The sequence below is a fragment of the Protopterus annectens genome, chromosome 13.part0, assembly GCF_019279795.1.
Source record: "Protopterus annectens isolate FY-2018-M chromosome 13.part0, PAN1.0, whole genome shotgun sequence".
Taxonomy (NCBI): Eukaryota; Metazoa; Chordata; order Ceratodontiformes; family Protopteridae; genus Protopterus; species Protopterus annectens.
In genome coordinates, this window is record NC_056747.1 from 958,393,342 (window position 1) to 958,419,763 (window position 26,422).

General features: G+C 41.2%; 1 protein-coding gene across 2 annotated transcripts in view; it reads left to right on the forward strand.

The window, feature by feature from the left end:
• GHDC (GH3 domain containing) overlaps window positions 1–26,422 on the forward strand; it is a 903,895-nt gene that overhangs the window by 782,080 nt on the left and 95,393 nt on the right. The gene's annotated exons all lie outside the window — the stretch shown is intronic.

The window sequence follows — 26,422 nt, forward strand, 5'->3', positions numbered from 1 at the left end:
AGCTGAGAAAATTCATCAGTGGTTCCTAATAATCGCCTTTATCTCTTTCTTTTCTATCTTTGTGCTTAATCATCATAGCTGTCTCAATTTGTTTTTATTTGTCGTTACCTTGGTAGTAATGGTATTGTTGTGCAATATTGGTGTAAATTGAATGTGTATATTGTCTAAAACTTCCTCCATAAATGTATTAATTACTAACTCAGGATAGCCTCTTTAAATAAGCTGATACTTTAAACATGTCAGTTACTCTTTGAACTGCTTTTCATCTGATGTTAGTCTCTTGGCTCTGATCATTTTTTCTTTAACTAAATTCTTTTTTGATTAAAAGAGTATCAACTATTCAAATGTAAAAACCCATTGCTATATGTAGGTTTATGATATAGTCTAAAACCATATCTTTGTTTCCTTTCATCCTTATATATAAAAATATCCAAGAAATTAATCCATATATTAAAACAAGAATTGGTGAAATGAAAGAAACTTTGTTGCTCTTAGAAAAGAATAAGAGGGGCTGTGTGATACAGTGCATCTGCATTACCCGATGGGAAGGGATTATATAAGTTTCTTCCATATGCATAATGTGTACCTTTTACTTTACAGGGAAGGCCAAGATATATCACATGCATCAAAGACTCAAGAACTGTGTCTTCCCCTCTGTCTGATCAGTTGACTTTGCCATGTTAATGTGGTTATCTAATGCAAGTGAAGGTTCACATGCAAAGCACTGTAACCTTGCCCTGCTTAAAGACACTAAGTCCAGGGTGATTCAACATCAATTATTTGAAAAAAAATGTAGAACTAAGATGTCATGATAGGTGAGCAAACTTGTGGAGAGAAAAGAGAAAGGAGGAATAAGGGAGGTGGTGGTTTTAAGTACTTCTAAAGAAGGAAGGAAGAAGAAGAATTACCTAGGATAAACAAAGATGAGAAGGAGCTCACAGAAGACTGTGATAAAGTAGAGGGGCTAAACCACAAACCACCAGTAGGCCAGAAAACCACAAACTTATGAAAACCAGACTGGAAGGCAGTCAATGTGAATACTCCAGTGGTGACTGACTCTGTTTCATAAAGAATTATTTGAACTTTTTGATAGGAATGGAATGGAATATATGGCTTTAGTAGTAAAACAGAATAATTTGTTGATTGATTCTTTAACAGAACAAGTGGCTCAAGTGGAAAATTATGTTATAAATGACCCCACATATAAGGAGTTCGAGACTGAGTACACTAGAATTTTTAAAAGTATTGATGAACAAATTGATACAATTAAGAACAGGAAGATTAAAAAACTCTTAAAGGACTAAAAGGCCTACACAGAAAATAAGGCATATCCCCCACACCCATTTTCTCAACAGTGGGGGAGTAAACTTGATAATAGACAGTCTGTTGCACCCCAAACACATGTTGCACACACGAGTGTCCCTGCTGATAATGTATATGATTTTAGTGAAGGTAATGAAGGTAAAGAGAATGAGTTTTTAGGGGAAGAAAATCCCCCCCTCAGACATTTGGAGCCTTTGAGAAACAAACAGCAGGGCCAGAACTTTGGGCCGACACATTATGCGTGGGCAGGAGGACCCCACAAGAGGGGAGGACTCGATCAAAGATGAGGGAACTCGAGACAAGGGTTTCCAGAGTAGGTTTTAAGTGATGAACAGTTTTTACAAAATGTTTTCAGCCTTCTACCTGTGGAAATTGTATGTAACTCTGTGGGTGATTTAAAAGTATTTAATTATTCATCTTTATGTTTAGACAATATTGCGTGTGACCTGTTTGATAAGGGTTTGACCTTTGTCCCATCTACACCAGTAGACTTGGTCAATCTGTTGATTGATCTAAGGCTTTTTGTTAGGAAGCTGCATTTTAAAATGCTGTTTCACAATGTTGACATGGTAAGGGATCCTTTGCATATTTCCAGTTCTTTCAACCCACCTTTACATGACTCTCTAGAATTGTTTTGGAAGATGTGTGAAATTGTTTAATGTAATGTGAGTCTGGGCAGGAAACATCGGGTAGATAATTTAAATCAGGAAGAAAGAAGGCAGATGAAGAACCTGACCAGTAACCGCACTGTTAGATTTATGAAACCTGACACAGGTGGTGGGCTGGTAGTTATGCATCGGTCAGATTACATATGTAAAATGAAAGAAATTTGACCTGGAAATTCATATGAATGTATCTCCCTGAACCAACTAAATGGAGCCTACAAGGCTGTCAGGGCAGCCTTGGAAGATCTTTTCACTGAGGGCAGCATCTCAATTTTAGAGTATAATTATTTGTCTGTACCCCACCCTATTATCCCCATGATTTTTGGTCTACCCAAATTACACAAGAATGTAGATCAACCCCCTATGTGCCCCATAGTTGATGCAAGGGGCTCTGTCACTCACCCCCTTAGCTAAGTTTATTGACATTAAATGCAAGAAATTGGTCTCAGAGGAGCCCAGTATTTGCAGGGACCCTTGACATTTTCTGAACAAGTTGAATGACATTGAGTTTAAAGAAGAATATGTGTTTATCATGGTTGATGTAAGGGACCTGTACTTAGTCATTCCACCTAATGTTGGTTTGGAATGGTTCTGTGAGTATTTAGTTGAGAAGGGGATGCCTCAAATGGAAATTAATTTGTTTGAACAACCTTTGGAATGGTTTTAAGAAATAACTTTATTGTTTTTGAGAAGAAGTATTTTTTGCAAAGAGAGGAAATTGCTATGGGTGCAGCATGTGGTGGAGTTTATGCTAACATTGCTATGCTGCAATGGAAATGTTTGTATTTGTTTAATTCTGTCTTTTACCAATACTGCCAACTGTATACATATTTTAGATGATTTGTTTATTTTATGGAAGGGTCCCAAATTTTTGATTGAGGAGTTTTTGGTTTACATGAACAGTACCGCGCATTTTTTGAAATTTTCCCACTGTGTGGATGAGCAAGAAATCTCTTTTTTAGATATACACTTTAGTAAAGATGTGACAAATAGGAGATTTGTCACTAGAACTTTTCAAAAAGAGACTTACTCAAATGTTTTTTTAACACTTTTCAAGCACCCATCCATTCAAGCAGAAGCGAGCGGTCATTAAAGGGCAGTTTGTGAGGGCAGCAAGAATGGTGTCAACATTCAAGTTATTTTTTAGAAGAGTGTGAGACATTAAAAGATATGCTTTTAAAGCGAGGTTACCCATACTCATTTGAATATGAGATTATGTTGAAAGTTATTAATGAAAGAGAAATTGGTCATTTTGAACCTATCTTTAAAGGATGGAAGGGTGTTAGGTTGGCAGTGGAAGTTGACATTAATGAAACAAGTGATGTAAGTATTGAAGTTGGTACTGAGCCTCTAAGTGTTAAATCTGTAAATCAGAACAACTATTCATGCTCCTTTGTCACCACATTTGGGACTAACCGCAAATATATCAGGCATATTATACAGAAAAATTGGCAATATTTACAGTATGACAGAGAAATGAGGGATTTAATAGGTGCTGGACCTGTAATTGTGTATCCCAGGGGTAGAAATTTAAAGGACTTGTTTGAGAGAGTGGTTAAGTATAAGGGGGAAGGGTTTATGAAGAAATGTGGGTGCTGCCCATATTGCCCCTATGTTGCAGAGATTGCTGAGAGTCATTAATGGTTTTAAATTTAAACCAGTGGAAACGTTTTATTGTAATTCAGAGAGGGAGGTATATTGCACCCAATGTGTTTTATGTGCAGGTTTTTATATTCTTAAAACAGAGAGGAAATAAAAAAAAAACACATTTATGAACATCTTCGAGCAATCAGAAAAAAAGATAGTACCAATGCCCTTGCCAAGCACTGTATGGATTTTCATGGGCATTCTTTAAGTTCTTTGTGCTGGACTCAGTGAAGGTTGGTGATAGGAGCAGAGCATGGTCATTGCATCTGGAGAGGAAAGACTTGACCTGGCAACTGTATTTAAGGTCTAATACTTGGCCAGGTCTCAATGAATTAATTTCTGTCAACAGCATTCTTAGGTTGAAGGCACTGGAAAGATGATCTTGATTTATTTTAATATTTAATATTTATTTTAATATTTATGGAAACCTGTAAAATTAGGTCATTTTAAATAAGATTTTAGAGTCAACATTTACTTTTTTATTTATATTTAATATATGCTATATATTTAATTTTTGAAATGTGCTGGAATGTTAATTTTATGTTTTTTAAAGGTTTTATAAATATTTATAGATATGTATTAATATTTATAAATATTCATAAATATGCATGCAGGGATGTGGTCTCATTGGCTGAAATCATGAGGGTTGTGATTTTTTTGTATGAAGTCATCACTAATTGAAGGTATTTAAACATGGACTGTTTTCTTTTAAACTGTCTGAAGAAGTTTCTTATGGTAGAAGCGAAAGTGCTAATTTGAAGTGTTTTGATTACATAAAGTGTGTTTTCAACAGATAAACAGACTCTCAGAACATTAGATTTTACAAAAGTAGAGGGTTGAATGAATGCTTTGCTTCAGTCTTCACAAAGAACACAAGGGAATGGTACCATAATGGGAGGGCAGTATATGGAGAACTGTGGAGAGACAGAAGAGTACAGAAGTAAGGTGTGGATAGAGAACTGCCTGGCATTAGGAAGGCTAAAGCACAAGAACCAAATGAGCCACTTCTCAGAATCCTCAGAAATCTCGCCAGTGTTACCAGGCCCCTTGATGAAGATCTAGGCTTATACAGAAGTGGTAGAGGACTGGAAGACAGCAAGTGTAGTACCCTTGTGCAAGGAGTGGTCAGGATAAATCTGGAGAACTGCAGGCCTGCTACCTTAACAGTGCAAAGGGAAGTCTAAAGGGCAGAAGTCAACTTAAGTTGATTGCCCAAAGGCTGTGTTTGTCAAATATGATTCATTTTTATGAACGGGTTATAGGTGAACTGACAGGGGAGTACCAGTAAATATAGTATACTTGGATTTCAGCAAAGCCATTGATTTGGTCCCACATAGGAGGCTGATTGAAGGACCAAGGAAGACCATAGACCTGAGTAGATGCATCTTTTTTGATAGAACACAGAGAGTTGTGTTGAGAGGTACAAGGCCAGGAATTATGAGACTGACTACTGGAGTGCTACAACAGTTTTCTTGGGTCCAGTACTATTCAGTTGTGTTTGTTTCATACATTTGTGAGGAAAGAGAGAGGAAAAAAAACCTATTTGGTGGTGACATAACTATAGCTGCAACAGTGCAGGATGAATGGAGGAGTGTAGAAAATTTTTGAGAGACTGAACAAGTGGAGAGAAAGGTGGCTGATTGCAAGCAAATGCAAAATACTGCAGTTAGGCCACTGTGGCATGTCTGCAGTCCCACCCAATGTTTCCATTTAATATGTAGTGGACTGAGACTATGATCACTCTATCTGCACCACTGATCACCAACTTAATATAGGAGGTGCTGTTGGCCTTGAGTGTACTGTAAATTTTACTACTTTCTTGAGTAATGATCAATACTTGCAGTACCTTATAAGCTTTACACTGAGCATCTACAGAGCAGAGTTGTTTTCACTGGCTTCCTAGGATTTTAGGCTTCCGTCCACTTTGCTGTCAGCCTAGTGTCTTCCAGTGCTGTGATGCCAACAGTAATAAAAACCTACCAAAGATACTTTTGCCTATTATATTTATATCTGGTTTCTGTGTGTGTGTGTGTGTTGCACACACACACACATATATATATATATATATATGTGTGTGTGTGTGTGTGTGTGTGTGTGTTTTGAAATATAAAACCGTTTAGTCTGTACTTTTTATTTTTTCAGAAACAGCTTTATTAATGTAAAACAGCAATCCAGGCTGACTTCGCCAAACTAAATTAAAAGGTTTTGTATCTTAACACCTTTACTGAATTATTACTTAAGATATAGTCAAACATACATTTATATGAAAGAAAACAAACCATGTTAACATATTCCCACTTAAAAATATTATACATCTCATTTGTTCTTTTGTATACTATCATTAATCCAACATTACATAAATTGCTCACTTCCTCCCTTCTTTTAAACCTCTCCCCTCCTCTAAAACATTATTTTGCATGCATTGCTCCCACAATTTCCATTTTTCTATGTAACTTGCTACATATTTCTAAAGATCCTACTTCCAGTTCTTTCATGTCTTCCAGTATTCAATACTTCAAACACAGCTGGTTTAGACTTTGATTTCCATTTTCTAGTAATTGATTTTTTGGCAGCCACCAGAATTAAATGTAACAGTTCAAATCCTGTCTCCCAGCTTAGAAGAATCATTTCCTTAGTTGCACCCACTTGCCCAAGCAATATTTCTTGCAGGTTACTCTGTAGGGAATTCGGCCAACTCATTGCACTTCCAAAACATATGATCTGATATTGTCATTTTTTCATCTCATCTTCACCTATCGGTTCGGATCCGATCCACCGGATCCAACTCGGCTGTTAGTAAGCTTGTGGCAACCAAAAAAGCTCTTGGATATCTCCCCTTACCCATAATGCATCCCTCCTGATTACTCCAGATCTCTTTTACCACTTTACGAAGACCTGGTTCTGTCAACTAGCTCTTGGTGTAAGGTCATATAATTCAAAGCTTTTATCTCCTGTTTTTGTAAATTTGTAGTTTAGTTTATTCTTTTCTATCTTTCCCTAGTAGTTGTAGCTCCTCTACACAGTAACTGTTTTTATTTAGGTTACTTTTGTTTCTTTTGTCTCTTTCTCCTTTCCTGCCAATTAACTTGTTTTATTTTATTTTTATTTTTATTTTTTTATTAGGTATTTTTGGTTCATTCTCTAAAACAAAATCATCTCATTCGAGCCCAGCTTCATACTTGTCTTTTAAATCTTTGGGCAAGAAAAAAAGAGACTATCTTTGGCACCGACAGACTCTTCGGAGCAGAAAAGAAAATGTCCAAGTCTCCCGGTTTAGAAGAGTCTGTGATCTGACCGAAGCCTTCCACTCCGGCCTCCCCCTCTTTGGATCCAACTTCTTCAGCTCCCAATCTATCTCCTAAGGATAGATCAGATCCGTTGATTTCAGATCCAACAACTAGCCCATTTAAACCTGTTTTGGTTTTACTGAGGACGTGGTGCTCTCCATCATATAATCCAGTTCCATCAAGGGTACCTTTCCCCTTTTTATTAAGGTCAAGATCCCCATCAGCCTCTTCTGCCATTCAACTAGGAGCCTTACTGAAGAAGATGTGGAACAGATGGTATTTTATGGGTGCGGGGCATCACTAAGTCCCCCTCAACGTCGACCCTTGTGGTACCAGGTCTGTCTAAGCTGTCCACTCCCCCTCTTCTTCCTCCTCTGACTTCAGGGCAAGCATCAGAGCTGTTGGATCTGATACATCTGGTGTCTTTTACCTCTGATCCAAAATTGTCCTTTTCCTTGAATCAGACTTTTGCTCTGAGCTCCTTGGCTTTTTTGGAGCTGGTGAATTCCTGGAGCCTTAGTGAGCCTTGTGAACCCAGAGTGCACTCAACTCCCAGGTCTCCGGAGCAGTTGATGCGCCTTAGAGCTTCAAAAAGGTCAGCTTGGCTCTGGCTTCAACTCCTGGTGAGCTGTCTTCTGGACTGGAGGGGACCCCATCTTGAAAGCATGGCTTATAGGAGCTGAAGTCCTCATCAATTCAGGAGCAGTCAGCCTTTGGGGTCTTGGAGAGAGCTATAGCTGCCACTGCAACTAAGAAGTCACCTGCCGCTCTAATCATTTATCCCAGCAAGATCTCCTGCATTCCTCTTCTCAGCACCAAGTTCCACAGTGACCGCGAGACCTCAGGTGTCAGGATACCCATCCGTGTACCCCCCGACTCTTCCAACAGTTCTCCAGACTACCCACCTGAGGAAGTCCCTAGGAAGAGATTATGCAAGAGGAAGCATTTGGACTCCATGGAGGAGTCAGCTACGGAGGACACTGACCTTAATGAGGGTGAAGGATCCCCACAGTCACCCCTGAGAACATTTCCTTTGGTGATATTCTGGAGATTCTCAAGCAGAGAGGTGGTTGGCAGTCCAGAAATCCTTTTCCTGAGGAGTCAGTGTACCTGGCTGCCTTTGGTTCCTGCCCACCATCTTCTTGGGTGACTCTGCCCACTTATCAGCTCATAGGTTTGATCTCACGGCGGGCGTGGGAGGCCCCAGACTCCATCGAGCCTGTTCCCCGGAGACCAAATAAAATTATAACCGCTCCCTCAAACAGAACTTTTGGGCAGAAAGGGTTGCACTAGATGCCATGGTCATGTTGGCAGTTACAAGAAGGAGATCTCCGAGGAGAGCTAGACTGTCCATCCTCCTAATAAAGATTCTAGGATGATAGATAGATGTAGGAATCATGTCTTCCCATCAGCGATATTTGTATTACAGTTGCTGAATTACCTTTCGCATTTCACTAGATTGCAAAGGGATCTGATCAAGGAGCTCTCAGATACCCTTGAAAGAGCACTAGCTGAAGGAACTAAAGATAAAGTAGCTTCCCAGTTAATCACCCTACATTCAGTAGCCAACTCTTCCATGAGGCTGTTTGTGCATGCAGCCAGGGGAACAAGCAGGGCGGTGGTTTCAAGCATGTCTATGAGGAGGCATGCCTGAATGCACCTTTGCAATTTTGTGGAAACTTTTAAGTCTTCATTTGTCAACTCTCCATGTGATAGCATGTCCCTTTTGGCCCCAAAGTCAAAGATACACTATCCAGGTGTGATAAAGAAGTTAAGACCCTTTCTGCCGTGTGCATAGGTTTTTTGGCTCCTCAGAGACCTTATCTCAAGGGTCAGAGAGGCAGTGGAAAGATGTGGTTCAAGAAGTCTCAAGAGTCCTACCAGGACACGTGGGGAGTTTTCTCCCAGAGGCAGAGGGGAAAACAATAATGGAAGACGTCACCCTTGTGGGAGAGGAGGTCTGCAAATCCAAGGGGCCCAGGAGGCTTTCTTCGGGAAGACTTTCAGTGCTCCTAAAAGGAAGCCTGAATGTCCACCTGTAAAGGCAATCAGGGGTTGACTACCCCTGCACTGGAGAGCCTGGCAAAAGAAAAGTTCCAATCTGTGGGTGCAGAGGATAATATCCAGGGGTTACAAAATTTCCTTTTCTCATCAACCCCCCTCCCAACAGAAAATCCCAGATGTTCCACTCAGTGAAAGGGATCAGGCAGTCTTCAAAAGCTGGTAGAAAAAGAGTTATCCAAGAGATCCCCCAAGATCAGAGACAATTCTGAGCTTACTCATGATTTTTTTTGTTCCAAACAAAACAGGGGACTGGAGATCAATCCTGAATCTCAGCAGATTGAAGAAGTCAGTTAGATGGTGCAGTTTCTGAATGGTCATGGTACAGTCCATACTTCCTCTTCTGGAACAGGATGATTGGATGTACTCTGTAGATCTTCAGGATGAGTACTACCATATAAAAATGGACAGACACTCCAGAAGATATCTACCCTTCTGGCTGGAAGCCAGTCATTACCAGTTCAGAGCACTGTCTTTGGTCTCACTACCACCCCCAGAGTGTTCACCAAATGCATGGCATTGGTTGCGGCTCACCTGAGATGACAAATATTCCAGATGTTTCCTTATTTGGACAACTGGCTCATATCTGCCCCTACCAGGCATCTACTTATACATGCAAGAAACTCTGTTCCTCATATATGCTCCAAGCTAGGCATAAAAATAAACTATCAGAAGTCTCTTTTGGAACCCACTCAGACACTAGAATTGATAGGGCCACTACTGGACACCAGTCAGATGATTGCGAGTCTTCTTCCTTCAAGGGTATTGACAATCAGACAACAAACTTCAACACTAATTAGGAACAAAAAAGTACCTGCCCACCATGTTCTACAGGTATTAGGATCTATGGCAGCAGCGATCATGCTAGTTCCACTCGCCAGGTTTCACATGCAAATTCTGCAATGGCTTCTAAATGCTCAGTGGTCAGTAATTCACCAACCAGTGTCTCACCAGATTCTGATAACGGACATATGCAAAAAAGATCTTTCTTGGTGGATTCATTCAGAACAGATGACACAAGGTTGACCTTTTGTTCCCCCTCAACCACAGGCTACAGTGACCATGGATGCTTCCCAGATAGGGTGGGAGGGGCATTATCTGGGGAGGACTGTCAAAGGCACCTGGTCCACAGAATAGGCCAAGCTCCACATAAACTTCTTGGAGATAACAGCGGTGCTTCTAGTGTTGCAGGTGTTTTAGACTTCCCTTCCTCCAGGGACTGTAATAATTAAGTCAGACAAAATGTCGGTAGCATGGTACATAAGCAGGCAAGGAGGAACCATATCATACCCTCTGTGTCGGGAAGCACTCAGAATGTGGTAGTGGGCAATCTCATCCAACCATTTTCTTGTAGCAGTGCACATTCCGGGAAGGTCCAGCGTCATAGCTGGCAAGTTCAGCAGGGCCGTAATCATGCCCTAGGAGTGATCTCTCAACCAAAATGTAGCAGAGAGCATTTTCTGCACATGGGGCCAGCCTTGCTTTGACTTCTTTGCCTTTCCCCTGAACAAAAATGCAACAGCTACTTTGCCCTAAGTCCCCCACTTGGGCAGTCCCTGAGGGACAGTATAATACATGATTGGCCTCCTGGACTATTATTTGCCTATCCTCCAGTCTATTAATTCCAAAATTCCTTCAGAAATCCAACATGTTGAAGCAAAAAGTAATCCTCATTGGCCCATATTAGCCTTGACAAATCTGGTTTCCTTTCCTCTTGCCTCATCTACAGAAGGAACCCTGGATTCTGGAACCCTTCCAGACTTACTGTCACATCTGACAGGAATGCTTTATCTGCACCTTCACAACCTCAAACTCACAACTTGGTTCCTTCCATTAATTGCCAGACAACCTATGTTCTTCTCCCCAGTACATCATATACTGATATCCTCCCATAAGTCATCTACGCAAAAACTATATAGGAGTAAATGGAAGAGGTTTGTAATCTGGGCTGAACAGCACAAAATGTATCTTATCACGGCTGCCATTCACTTCATTCTGGAATTTCTAGCCCACCTTTTTAATAACATAGCTGCGGCATCTACCATTAAGATCTAGTTAGCGGCCATTTCATATTTTCACATTGGAATAGACAACTTATCTCCAATCTCCCACAAACTTTGCAAAATCTTCCGAAAAGGAAAAATGTTGTTAAGATCTCCCCACAAGGATCCTTTTCCCCCCCTTGGCCCTAAATTTCATTATACATCTGATTGTTCAACCACCCTGCGAACATGCAGCATCTTTTGATATCAAGTTCCTATCTTGGAAAACTATCTTTTTGGTGGTTATCACATTGGCGAGATGGATATCAGAAATACAGGCACTATCTTCCCAGCTCCATTTATTTAGTTTCTCACAAAGACAGAATATCTTTGAGTACCAACCCCTCTTTCTTGCCAAAAGTTTAATCAGACTGTCCATTTACCTGTTTTCTTCCCAAATTTTCAGTAGTAAGGGTGAATATGTATTACATCTGTTGGATGTTCATAGACAGTTAAGTTTCTATTTACATAGAACTAAAGATTTTTGGAACACAAACCAATTGTTTATTGCATTTGCAGGCCTTAGGAAAGGTCTACCAGTTTCCAAAGTTACTTTATCAAAATTGGTTTCTAGTTGTATTTCCTTTATTTACACCTCAGAAGGTATGAAACCTGACAAATCCATTCAGGCTCATTCTACCAGACCAATGGCCACATCTGCAGTCTTCCAGGCAAATGCTTCTTTAGATGACAGTTATGCAGCAGCCACATTGGCAAACCATCATACTTTTATCACTCATTACAAATTAGATTTGGTATCCAGGGGAAGGGCCTCCTTTGGTGCAATGATTCTGAGGAATATTCTCCCGTGAGTCCACCCAGGATAAAGGTAGCTGGAGCTCCGTCCCATATGTGAGGATGAGATGAAAAATTGACAATATCAGATAAAGTTATGTGCTCACCATTACTTTCCATCTGTAGTGTTGATTTTTTTATCTCTCCTCACATCCCCATCCTCCAACCCCCTTCCTTGGGGCTCGTAGTTGAATGGGAAGTGAATCTCAAGGGTTAGATTGGTTTTCATTATTCTCCAGAAATGTTTTCCTTTAAGAAACTATTGGGTGTTTGATGCAAGCATTCCTCTTCCTCTGTGGATATAATTATTGCAAACAAGATCTGAGGTAATCGGGTGAGATGCATTATGGGTAAGGAGAGGTATCCAAGAGCTTTTTTGGTTGTCACGAGCTTACTAACGGCCAAGTCAGATCCGAAGGATCGGCTCCGAACCCATATGTGAGGAGAGATTAAAAAAATTGACAATACAGATGGAATATTATGGTGAGTACATAACTTCTTTTTCCCAGTCATGTCTTTCTTCCTTATCACATCTCCAGCATTTGCCATCTACCTCAGAAAAGATTCTTTGGAGTCTGCTTGGGGTATAAAAATATCTATGCAAACACTTACAAGCAAAAATCCTACGTTTTCTAGACTTTGTTGCATACTTGGGAGCCATGCATATGTTTTCCCATTGTTTTCTTGTAAATTATTTATCCAGTCTCACTTTTCAGTCTTTTCTAACATCCTCTCATTAATTCCTACAGGTATCATGCAGTATTTTATATGTCCTACTGATTCTCCATTTTTATATCCATTTTTAACAGCAGATTCTGTTCTAGATTTAACTAAATACTCTACCAAAGCAGGTCTTTCAATTAATATTCCACTGCCCCTTTCTCTTTGCTTATATTCTGATGTCATATGATAGCAAAGGCAATATCTAGCCTGCAGTCCAAATATCTTCTTGGCCTTTCCCATTCTAGTAACTCTCTCTCTCTAGTTATTTTCTTCCAATACCTTGGTTCTTTTGCCAGTTTTCTCCAGTAAATTATATCCCTTTTTGCCAATTCTGTGTTCCCCTAATTGCAGGTACCCCTATTGGTAAAATCTCAGTTCTCCATTCTCTTGTTGGCTTAGTTCCTAGAATATTTTCTGCTACTTTGGCTATTGTTATTCTCCTTAAGGTTCTCCATCCAAAATCCCATGGTCTTCTTAATTCTTGAATTTCCCACCTGTTTCATTATCATCCCTTTCTACTTTGAATTATAGCGTTCTGCTTATGTTAGCTATATGAGCCTTAACTGTGTAGCTCTAAAATATCCCTTCAAATCAGGAAATCCTTAACCACCTTTTTGTATTTTATGGATCAGCTTATCCTATTTGACCCTTGCCCTCTTCCTGTCCCAGGTAAATTCATTCAACTTTTTATTAGTTATTGTCCATAACTTCTCCTCTGGTTGATAAAAATATAGCTGACGTATATAAAACTAAAGGGAGTAAAACATTTTCACTGTTTGAATCTTGAGAGCTTCTAGCTTCTCAGATTTTGTGTTATTGTCTCTTTCCAATTATTCATAGCTGACATAACAGAAGACTTTTTAATTCGTACTCCTAAATACTTAATTATATTGTGTCCCCATAAATATGGGTATTGTGGAACTAATTCATGTGTGGGTACATAGTTTGCAGTAATAACCTTTGTTTTATCTTCATAATTTATCTCCAGAAAAGACTTGAAACTGTCTCATAATGTTCCACAACACTGAAATACCATTTTCTGGTTTTACAAGGTACAAAATAATCTTATGTACAAATTAAGCCAAATTTTTCTTGATTTACTATACCAGTTACATCCTTGAATTTTTAAGTCCATTATTTCCTTTGCCAAAGGCTCTAAATATAAAGCAAATAAGAAAAGGGAAAGAGGACACCCCTGCTTGATTCCTTCGTTCAGATACAACTTATCAGAGAGGAACCCTTCCACTTTAATTCTTGCCTCTCAGCCCTCATATAACCTCCTAATTACCCATATTACTATATCAGGGATTGCAGATGCCCTACTCACAAGATCCCATCTTACTCTGTTGAATGATTTCTGTGCATCAACCAACAACAGTAATATTTTCTTACATTCTTCTTCCTTCTGGATCATCATTGTTCTATTAATGTTATCAAATGTTTGCCTTTCCTCCATAAAACCACACTGATCAGAATCTATTCATTTTGGCAACACCTTTGCTAATCTGTTAGCTGTAAAAGTGTGTACACTTTATAGTAATGGCTACTATTATAATGGGTCTATATAAAGCTGGCTCTGGTGAGTTTTTATCATCTTTAGGTATTACAGCTACTACAGTTTTCTTTCAGGTTGTTGGTGTTTCCCCTTCTTTTGGAAAACTGTTAAACTCTTCCACATCTTTATCACTTTCTTTTTTCTTTTTTTTTGCTGTGGAGTTATTATTAAAAAAAAGCAACCAAAAAAAAACTGACAACAACAAAAAATAAAAAAAGCAAACAATTTCTTAACAGCAATCTTTCTAAACGCATGCATATTATCCAGATATTCCCTTATTTTCTTTTTAGCGCTCTGCATTTACTCCTCCTCTGGTTGTGCGAGATTACCCTTATTCTATAGTACTTTAACCTTTATCAGCCCCTCCAAATTATTCCTGTTACTTCTTAACCATATCACTTTTTCCTTTTATTTCTACCCTATTTTTAAACTCCACTTTCATTCTATTCCTCTTAGTAGTTATAACTTCTGAAGAAATTTCTATCTTCCGTAATAACTCTCAAGTACTTTCCACAAACCATTCCTTAAAATCTTTTCTTTTTAACACTGATGTCTTATTTTTATATCATTACTCTGCATTTTTACCTTAATTTTCATTGGTGCATGGTCTAAAATAGTTATTAGATGTGATCGAAACTTTCAGTTAAATGTACATGATGTTCATCGTGCATACAGCTGCAGTCATAACAGAAGGGTTCTCCTGCCATCAGGCGGGTCCTCGGTCGGCCGAATTCCAAAGTCTAGGTCCGGCGTCGGTTGTCGTCGCTTCTTCCCTACGTCAGTGCGACGGGGGTATAAAAGAACCAGCTGACACCATTTTCTCCAGTCTTTCTTGCCACGCGGTGCCCGAAGCAGAAGCAGTTCGCAAGTGCCGGTCGGCCAGCTCCTGAGATTACGAAAATTTGGAAACTGAAGTCTTCTTAAAAGCTAAGTACCCCCGTTGGGGAAACTTTTCTTGCCTCAGACCGATGTCGGACAAAGTTAATAATTGTATTTCTTGTGGGAAGCAAATACCGCATAAGGATTTCCATTCCCTCTGTATTCCTTGCTTAGGCCCAGACCACGACGTCTCGGTCTGTCGCTTTTGTGCTACATTCAATAAACGCACTATTAAGCGTCGGGCGGAGTTCGCCCAGCATTTTTTTGGGAAAGCATTTAACTATACTGTCGTCGGATACTCCGACTCCAGTTTTGTCTAAAAAACGCAAAGACAAGGACCGACACTCGAGGTCCGTGGCCTCTACCGACACCACACCAAAGCCGACTCCACGTGGTCCGGTTCTCAGCGAGGCGCCTACGCAGCCCCTCATTACCGACGGCACATCTTTGGCGGTGTCTCCTGTACCCGAGGTCGCAGGCTCCTCGGCCCACACCCTGACTACAGATACTGACGCCACTCTTGGCATTGAAACACAGAATGTGGACAGGTCCACCTCCACTCAAGGTGTCTTCAGACCTTCCTCTTCTTTCTCCATCAAGGCTTTCACCAAGTCTAAAGCATCCATGCACTCTGAGAGACCAGCTACACTGGGCCCATCTCCAGGCCCCATGCCTAAGAAACAGATGCTTAAAATGGCTGAGGATTTAATTACTCTAATCAGAGGTTCTCAGCCACCTGCGGACAAAAGGCCCAGAGTGGAGGAAGATTCCCCCTCCTCTGATCAGGGCTGCATTATTTCAGAACACTCTGATGATCAGGAACAGTCTTACTCCCCTTTTGAAGACTCTGATGCAGAGGAGTCTATTCCTTCTGTATCCCCCCTGAGGATTACTCATTTGGGGAAACTTTGCATACATTAAGGGAACACTTCCACTGGGAAGGCCAGGATTATTCAGATTCCAAGAAAAGGCTCGGGGAATTTCTTTTGTTACCCCAGCACAGGCCTCTGGCTATACCTCCTGTCTTGGACATCTTAGATGATGTTTACTCGGAGGCCTGCCTTAACCCGGACTCTCTACCTCCAGCTCCAGGTAAGCCTGACAGGTACTACAGGGTTCCTGATTCAAACCAATTTCTATACAAAAGCCATGCTGCTGACCTAGAAACCATCTCACAAGGACCCAAGGGAGTTAAGGCCTCCATTGCCAAAAATCCATTGCCTTCCGAGAGAGATTCCAGATCCTTAGAAAGGTGGGGAAAAAAGGTATACATCTCGGCTACCTTATCCATGAGGGCCTTAAACTGTCAATTTCATATGCTAAAATACCAACAGTTTTTGTTATCACAATTGAAAAGTAAAATGTCACAACCTGAACAACCAGACTTGAAGGAGTTGCAGGATTTGATGCATAGGGCAGAACAAGTGGGTAAACATACCTTACAATGTGGTTTTGATGCTCTAGAGGCCTCATGTAGAGCTGCTGTTACAGGCTCAGTCATACGTAGGCATGCCTGGCTCAAGGAACAAGCCTTGCCTGATCATGTCAAAGCTAAATTACTAGACGCCCCTCTTCAAAAGGATGTACTATTTGGGGCTAATGCTGAGGAAGTATTACGGAAAATGGAGGAAAAGGCTAAATCAATGCAAACTGTGAAAGAATTTCTGCAGGTTCAACCCCCACATTTTAGTAGAAATTGGCCTTCCAAAAACTGGTCCTTTCCTGCCACAGACAGACCCCAAAGAGGCAGATACAGGCGCCCGAGGGGCAGAGGACAGTCACAAGGATCGTATAGAGGCAGACAATGGCAAGCTCCTACACAAAGAGGTGGTGAGGACAACTCGCAATCTTTCAGAAAGCAAACCTAATGACTTTCCCCTTTGCATGCCAACCAGGTCTCAAATGGCAGCCCCCTTAGGAGGAAAACTGGCACTATTTTCAAAAAATATGGCATGTTGTCACAAAGGACAAATGGATCCTGGACATTATAAACAGGCTACAAATTCCATTTTCATACCCTTCCAAAAATGAGAGGCATGCCAAACCTGCCACACAATCAAAGGGCAGAGGCACAAAGACAAATTTCAGATCTCATAAACAAGAAAGCTATTCAAGAGGTACCTACACACGAACAAGGTCAAGGTTTTTATTCCAGGCTATTTCTGGTGCCAAGGAAGGGAAAAGATTGGAGACCTATTTTGGATCTTTCCATCCTAAACACATTCCTACTCGTACCAAAATTCAAGATGCTCACTTTACAGCAACTTCTTCCCATGCTGGGCAAGGAGTCTTGGCTGGTAACATTGGACCTCAAGGAGGCATACCTGCATGTCCCAATCAGACAGAATTGCAGAAGATACCTCAGATTTCTTGCAGGTTCAACCCATTATCAATTCTCTGCATTGCCCTTTGGCTTATCTACTGCCCAGAGTATTCACGAAATGCCTGGCATCAGTAATTGCCTACTGCAGACTTCAAGGGATACAAATATACCCTTATTTGGACGACTGCCTGATCCAAGTGGACAGCAAGCACATTCTTCTGAAACATCTGGCTTATGTAATAATGTTATTAAACTCTCTGGGATACACAGTCAACAAAGAGAAATCAAGGCTAATACCCTCTCGGAAGATAATTTTCCTGGGTGCCAATTTGGACACAAACACCCAGATGGCCTACCTCACGCCAGAGAAGCAGGGGCAACTAATTCAATACTTCAGAACACTGGCAAATTGCACCAGGCTGACTGCAAGGAAAATCCTGCAGGCTCTGGGATTCATGGCATCTTGCATCTTACTAATTCCATGTGCAAAGCTGCATATGAGAAAACTACAATGGTACCTAAAAAACATATGGTCTCAACACAGCCACAGTTTGGGAACAATAATACCACTAATTCCATGTCTGCAAAAGGAATTTCTGTGGTGGGCTCAAGCATGTCAAACAAATACAGGTCTTCCATTCAGCAAGCCTCAAGCAAATCAAGTCATCACAACAGACGCCTCGGACTACGCCTGGGGGGCGCACATGACAGACCGGTGCATTCAGGGCAAATGGTCCCAAAAAGAAAAGCACCTTCACATCAATCAAAAAGAAATGCTAGCAGTAATAAATGCTATTATAGCTTTCAAGGACCTTCTACAACCAGGTCAACTATTGATAAGAAGGACAACACCACAGTTATGTGGTACATAAACAAGCCGGGAGGAACACATTCTTACCCCCTATGCAGACTGGCCATGTCACTTTGGAACATGGCCATGGACTTACAAATGGAACTACAAGCACAGTACTTGCCAGGCAAGGAAAACACGCTGGCAGACAACCTAAGCAGGAATATGACAGATCCACATGAATGAAAGTTGCATCCAAAAGTTTTTACAGAAATAATCCAAGAATGGGGAAGGCCAGACATAGATCTCTTTGCCTCCCACAAAAATCATCAATTGACAAAATTCTGCTCAAGGATCTTCCATCCAAAGGCCTGGAGAGTGGATGCTCTCTCTTTCAGTTGGACAGCAATGACAGTTTATGCCTTCCCGCCTCTTCTTCTGCTGCCCAAAGTCCTATTGAAGACCAGAGCAGACAGACCAAAGATGATCATCATTGCTCCGGACTGGCCAAGGCAACACTGGTACCCACTCCTGAGGAGCCTGACGCATTCCCCACCATGGACACTGCCTCTAATGCCTCTTCTTCTGACTCAGCACAGCTTCAAAACTCTTCACAGTCAGCTAAAAACACTCAGTCTAGCCGCATGGAAGATTCCTTAGCATCACAGCAGGCCCTACTCTCCAAGGAGGTGCAGGATGTCATTTTGGAGGCCAGAAGGCCATCAACTAGAAAAGCTTACTCCATAAAATGGAAGCGTTTTGCGTCTGGAATGAGAAAAAGGGCCAGGACCCTGGAAAACTGAATTTACCTCAAATACTACAATATTTGGCGGAACTGCTAAGCAGTGGACTTTCGTTCTCCTCCTCCATCAAAATCCATGCCTCAGCCATTTCTGCAGAATACAACACTGATCCACCTTTATTCTCTCACCCTCTCTTAAGACAGTTCCTCAGAGGGGCTAAGAATTTAAGACCTCCAAGGAAATAACCAATACCTGCTTGGGATCTTAATTTCATTCTGGAAAAACTGACCTTTCCTCCTTTTGAGCCAGCTGCCTCATCAGATTTGCAATATTTGTCCTGGAAAACAGCTTTCCTTCTGGCTATCACTTCAGCTCGTAGAGTTTCAGAACTACAGGCTCTCATGGCTGTCCAGCCTTTTATCATCTTCCATCAGGACAGAGTTTCCTTACGAACCAACCCATCCTTTATGCCTAAAGTGGTATCCAGGGTAGCTTTAAATCAGGTCATACATTTACCTACTTTTTATCCTAATCCTCAAAACAAGGGGGAGAGAATACTACATTCCTTGGACATCCACAGACAACTGCGTTATTATTTGGACAGAACAAAGCCTTTCAGAAAAGCAGAACAGCTCTTTGTGGCCTATGCGGTAGGAGTTCAAGGAAAGCCAATTTCCAAACAGACAATCTCAAAATGGATAGCACATTGCATACGCTTTTGCTATTCTTTTCATGGCAGAACTGTACCTACAGGCATTAGAACCCATTCCACCAGGGCCACAGCCACCTCTGCAGCCTTCCTCAGAGGAGTACCTACTAAGGATATTTTGGAAGCAGCCACTTGGAGTTCTGTGCATACCTTCTCCAAGCACTACAACCTACCATTATACTCCAAATCTAGAGCAGGCTTTGCCACTGCAGTCTTGCAGGGCATTTTGGCTCCTCCTAGTTCCACCTAGTGCCTACCACCCCTTTCTTAGCTTTGGAATTCTACCCATCTGTTATGACTGCAGCTGTATGCACGATGAACATAGTACAGTTTTGTATCTACCATAAATGTAGATGTTCGAGTGCTAATACAGCTGCAGTCCAGGTTTCCCTCCCTCCTTCCCCTCTAGGGGTTTAATTTTATGGTGTATTTGCTTGCAACTACTGTTTTTTGATTATATTGCATTGCATTATTACATAATTTTATGTATTGCCTTCCTTCTGGGGGCACCTGACATCTGGGGCAAGAAAAACTGAAGAAAATGGCGTCGGTTGGTTCTTTTATACCCCTGTCGCACTGACGTCAGGGAAGAAGCGACGACAACCGACGCCGGACCTAGACTTTGGAATTTGGCCGACCGAGGACCCGCCTGACGGCAGGAGAACCCTTCTGTTATGACTGCAGTTGTATTAGCACTCGAACATCTACATTTATGGTAGGTACAAAACTGTACTTTCCTGTCACATATAATTTCTGCCTAGTCTCGCCCAGTTATTGTACCTTGGGAAATAATATGGAAATTGTCACCAAGTTCCTGTTAGTGAATTCATGTCTTTCATATGAAATATATTCATAAATGTCTTCAGAAACCTACCTTTTTTATTATATTTCCCTTTTAGGTACCCCTGATACCAACCTACTGTTGCAAATCAAGTTCCAGTCCTTACCTATAAGTAAAATATTCCCTGCTGATAGTTGATTATTTTTCCCAAAGTTCTCTTAATCTTCGTAATAGCAGTTTTAGGTGGAATATAAATATATGCCAGCATAATCCTCCTCCCTTGCCAGTAGCCCATTACTACCACAAATCTACCATTGTTATCTTTTTCTCCTGTTTTAACACTATTGGAGCTCCTGTAGCAATTAGTACAAGTACTCCCCTTTTCCTTTGTCCCTGATATTCTACTGAATATCCATCATGAAGTCTTTCCTTTATTAAACTCGCATGCTCATTTCTTTTCAAGATGTGTCTCCGGTAGCATTGCCATTTGGACTCTGCATTTCTTAATATAATGCAGTACTCTTTCCTTTTTGTTTATACCTGTGAGACCATTAACATTCCAGAATAATACGGATGGTGTAACCATTATAAAAAGTTATTATTCCCACCTATTATATATTATATATATGAAAGCTTTTAAAAATGTCTATTTCCAGCTTTTGTGTTTTTTGCACTCACTTACGTTTGGCAGCTTGATGTTTTATACAGTTTTTGCTTGTCTCCTTTTAGACATATGTCACATTTCACAAGACTTTTTGTTGTAATGAAAACCCTCAAAAAATGCACACACACACCCAAGTATTAGCTTAAAACAAACACTCTAAGCTATGTACATCTTTGAAAAATGAAGTTTATCCTTCCCGATAGGAACAGTTGTTCGAAACAGACAGCTATATCCACAGGCATAACCTAACCTAAAGTTAAGGTTCTCCATGCTAAGGCATGTGCTCTTACTTACACTAATTGCTGTCTGTTCTTGACTTCTCTCTATTCCCCTCCCAGATATGAAAAACAGCTTATATGCTTTCATAAAACATTAACTTTTAGCCTTAAAAAGAAGTGTACTGTCTATCTTTAAATAAAACAAAATTATACGCTGTTCTAACAAATGCACTGAATTATTTGGATATCAAGAAAGCTGCTTTCTCTTATTTACTTCCAATAATTTCAAATTTTATTTTTTACTGAGCTGCTTGCCATTATACCTTTTAATTTTATGTTTCCCCCAGCAAACAATGGCCAAAACTCACTAAGATTTATTCCCTGCATCTGTAGTTAGCTTGTCTTCATAGAAATATAAGAACAGAATGTACGCTGCCTACAGCTGCAGGCTTCTCAACTCATACTGAACATTTATTTGTTGTGCGTGTTGTTCCCTCTTCATAGTTTTTCCCTTCCCGACGTTCGTTTAAGTTAGAGGATGTTTGTTTGATGGATGAGCGTTGTTCCCTCTTTCTATCCCTTTCAATGTCCATTTAAATTAGAGGATGTTCTTTTCTTCTAATTTAAAAAAAAAAAAAAAACTTACCATTTTCCTTAATCCCTTTTAATGTCCATTTTAGTTAGAGGGTGTTCCTTTGTGTGTGTGCCTTGTTTTTCTCTTAACTTATGTAGCTTGTTTATTTATGTAGCTTTTTAAACTTTTGGGTTGCTGTTGTTTTTCTTTCAGCTTTTCCCAGTTAGGGGTCGCCACAGCGGAACTCCAGTCCACTAGTGATTGGCAGTTAATTTTTTTATGGTACTGAGGTGCCAGCCCAACGCCCATTCACACATGTCTTTCGAATGCCACCCTTTGAGTAATGTCTCAAAAATAGGAAGGGAAACCCTTGGGGTTTAAGAAATTTAAACAGTGTGGAAAGAAGGTAACTCTAAGTGATACACACACCTTATGTGTGTATTGTTTGGGGCTTTACATCTGTAAGAGTCATGCTCCATTTGCCATGGGTTTAATCAAAGGAATATTATTTATTTATTTTACATTTGATAACTGGGAAAGTCCATCTGGACAAACAGTCCTTTTTCAGTGGAGGACCGGGGAGAAAAGCTCCACATTTAAGTACAATATTAGTACAAACAAGAACAATTAATACATTTATGAAATAGTTACATAAGTAAAGATGCATTCCTATATTATATAAAAATCTTGTGGTGAAGTCAACAAATATAGAGCAGAATAGGTTACAAATAGTCATGGTATACACTATCATCTGTGGTTAACACTGCTGAAGGGACTAAGTAGGAGATGCTGCAGTATTTGCATTCTTAAGCCACATTCTACCCTGGTGTGGAACAGGGGGCACAGCCAGTTGCTAGCGAGGTGGACTTTTAGGGCTGTTTTAAATTCAGTTGTAGAGGTTTTGTTTGTTAGGTTGGTGGGTAAGGAATTCCATACTCCGGCTATATAGGAGGACTATAGGGATTCACCAGCAGGGTTAGAGGCTTTAGAGACTTCTAATAGTTGTTTGTTATTGGAGCGTAGAACTCTTTTTCCAGTGTATGGCATGAGTACATTATTTAGGGCTGTTTTTTTTTTCTGGATCATGTAGAGTCTTATGGGATAGGGTTAGCTGGTTATACAGTAAGAGATTGGGGAATTCAAGCTATTGTAGTTGTTTTAGGGCTATACAATGATGTGACCTATAGGGTGAGTTGGTGGCAAACCTGGCTGTCTGTTTTTTTTAGATTAGTGAGAATAGGAGAGGCTTATGTGAGTGTAGCGTTGCTATAATTTTTTTGGTCGTTTTTGTCAGAAAGGGTTTGTTCCTATATAGGGCCTTGAGTTTACTGTGGACTTTTTTATGGTGTGGGAAATGTGAATGTCAAGTTACAGTCAATCTCTATACCTAGTAGCTTGGTGTGATTAACAGGTGAGATAATGGTGTTATTCTTTGGATACTATGTTGAAGGGAAGAGAAGGAAGTTTGTATTTAGAAGGGTTGAGTAGTAGTACTTTTGTTTTATTGTGGTTCAGAATTAGCTGGTGGTCAGATAACCAGGATTCAATGGATAGGAAGGATGCTTGTGTGAATGTGTGTAATTCTCGGATGAAAGAGGCAGTAAATATTAGCGTGGAATCATATGCATATTGTATGACTGCAGCATGGGGTGTAGAGGTGTGGAGGCTATTAGTAAAGATAGAGAAAAGCAGTGGGCTGAGGATGGAGCCTTGGAGAACACCTAGTATTACTGGGAGTCGTGGGAAATATCGGTGTGCCACTGAGCTGCCTTTTGGGGGCCTGAAAGACAGCTTTGGAACCAAGTAATAGTGGACTCTGTTAGGTTTAGGGTAGAAAGGACATTGATAAGTTTATTATTTGCTACTGTAGCAAATGCATTTGAGAGCTCTAGAAAGAGAGGTGATACAAACTTACCATTGTTTATATGTTTATTTACAGATTCTGTAAATGACAAGAGGGCAGTGGTGGTAATGTGAGAGAAACGGAATCCATGCTGTGTGTTAGTAAGTAGATTGTGGGTGTTCAGGTGGTCCATAATTTGCCTATGTATACATCTTTCCAAAATTTTTGAGAGAGGTGAGAGGATAGCAATGGGGCGTTAGATAGTTCTTTTGAGGTGCCGCGTTTGTGGAGAAGGATTACATAGGAGATTTTCCAGATATCGGGAATAGTTTTTTCAGTTATTGATTGGTTAATAAGTATTGATCTGATGTTGTTAATCTTCGTTCATTCATTGCAATGGGTTATCGGTTCTTTCCTTGGAACCGAGCCGGCCTTATACCAGGCTCGTGTCCGTCAAAAACTCTCGAGCCAAGATCCTACCCACAATGCTCTGCTCCTGGTTACCTCAGATCTCGTTTGCTGCATTGCTGTACAGCCGTGTCAAGCCTTCTCTCTCAGTTAAGTGTTCAATTTTTTTAAGTTTTTCTATTATTAGTGTATAGAAAGTTTTCAATTCTTTACTAGCTCTATCTTCCTACCCTATTGCAACTTTGAGACTCTATCTCTATAATATATTCTGTCATTTTTCTTACTTTTGAGGTAATTCTACATTACCATCATTGGTAATTCTTTCTCTCCTTTTTTCACCTTTCTGGGTACTTTCATAACTTTTTAGTAGTATCATAGTTTTTCCCTTGATACTACAATGTCGGATAAGAAAAGTGTAGTGTTGGTTTCAAACAGTGTACAGAATGTGGCCATAAATCACCGCTTTCTGATGTTCATGATTTCTGTGTTTATTATCTTAATGGTTCCCACCTGTCAGTAGACCCCCCCCCCCCCGTTTGGGATTTGTAGAAATTTCTTGACTAGGACTCTGAATGAAAGGAAGAACAAACTTATACTAAAAGGCCTCCTTAAATCTCCTTTCTGCGAGGCTATCTCTGGGTCGGAGGGCTAAACCCCGTAAGAGGCATTCTTCTTCTTCCTCCTTGAGGTCGCTCACTTCGTCTCCCTCTGGAGATCACAAGGAGTTGACTCACAAAAAGTTGAAAACTTCGGGCCTGGTGCTGGCATCTGTGGTTCTCTTGGCCCTAGCCTTGGCACCGCCCCAATTTGTTCTCACTCCAGCTATGTCTTCTTCACTGGCACCGGAGTTCCTGGTGCAGACACTCACGGCTCCGACAGTATAGTCGCAGCCTTTTTCGGCACCGCTGACATCGGTGCAGACTCTTTTGGCACCATCTCTACAGGTACAGTCTCCTTCAGCTCCATTGGTGCTGACTCCTTCGGCTCCATCCTTGTTGATACAGTCAACTTCCAGGATACTGCCTTCTATGGTGCAGACGCCTTAGGCACCGTCATTACCTGTGCAGATATCTTCCTCAACAGCCCCGTATTCATCAGTGCCGACTTTTGCTACACTGCCCTTCACAGTGCAGACACCGTCAACACCTATGGCACCACCTTTGTCGGCGCAGATACCCTCGGCATGATTCTCCTCGGTGCAGACACCCTTGGCTCTGGGCTCTACATTAAATGAACTCGCCAGAACTAAGTACTCTCCCTCCATAGATCCTTTTGTGGGAAGTCAGTACAACCCCTTTTTAGATAGGCCAGAATCTCCAACAGGTCTCTCTATGAGGTCCACCAGGAGCCTCTCAGAACAGGATGTGTTGCGGCTTGTCGATCAGTTGCTTGTGGCCAGGGGACTCTCTAATCCATCTAAAGCTGTGCTCCCTCTTGCAAGTGACTGTATTTCTCCACAGACTCCATCTTACACTCCTCCCTCAACTTCCAGGGAAGCATCGAAGCCCCTTCTTCCGATAGCAGCTTCCCTTCCTTCTACACCAACAGTGAACCTCACTTTGGAGCCAGAGTTGTCCTTGTGGTCCTCAGTGCACTGGGCCCTTCTCAGACTAGCAGCTGTGCTGTGGGGGCAGGTGTTCTTGGTTTGACCCCAATATTTTCTATGGGACCCTCCAGGAATCCTCCTTCCCTCACGTTCCACAGCCCTCTTGAGACTCCTGGTCTTGGGGTCAGCTCGTCGGAGTGGGGTGTGACCACGGTTTCGAGGTTGTCATGATCGGTTCCGGGCTCCCATCCCTCTTCGGGCGGTCCGGCCTTCCAGGTCATGGAGAGGAACTTGCCTTTGCTGGCAAAACATCCCTGTTGGAGTTCTTGCCCCCCTCTGTGCCACAACTGTCGCAAGCCACAACTGCCGGACACCGGGCATAAGGGCCTCAGGCTACTCCCCCGCAGGAGATGCCCTCCTCGCAATCTTCCCCAGAGCTTCCCACTGAGGAAGTCCCTTGCAAGACTTTGTGCAAGAGGAAACACATGGATTCCACTGAGGAGTCTCTAACCGAAGATACGGACTTTGATGACAGGGAAGGGTCCCCATAGTCACCTGGTGATGAGATGTCCTTTGGTGACATCCTCAATATCCTAAGACAGAGGGGCGACTGGAAGTCCTCCAACCCTTCCTCAGTGGAATCAGTATTCCTGCAGGCCTTTTGTGCCTGGCCCCCTAACTCCTGGGGTAACCCACTGGCCGATGAGCTTGTCCATCTCATCGTCCAGCATGCATGTTAGGCTACTGACACTTTGGAAGCTATACCTCGGAGGCCTGACAAAATTTTATCTCCCCCTGCAGAACATCCTCATTGGTCCAAAGGTCTTCCACTAGATGCCATGGTGG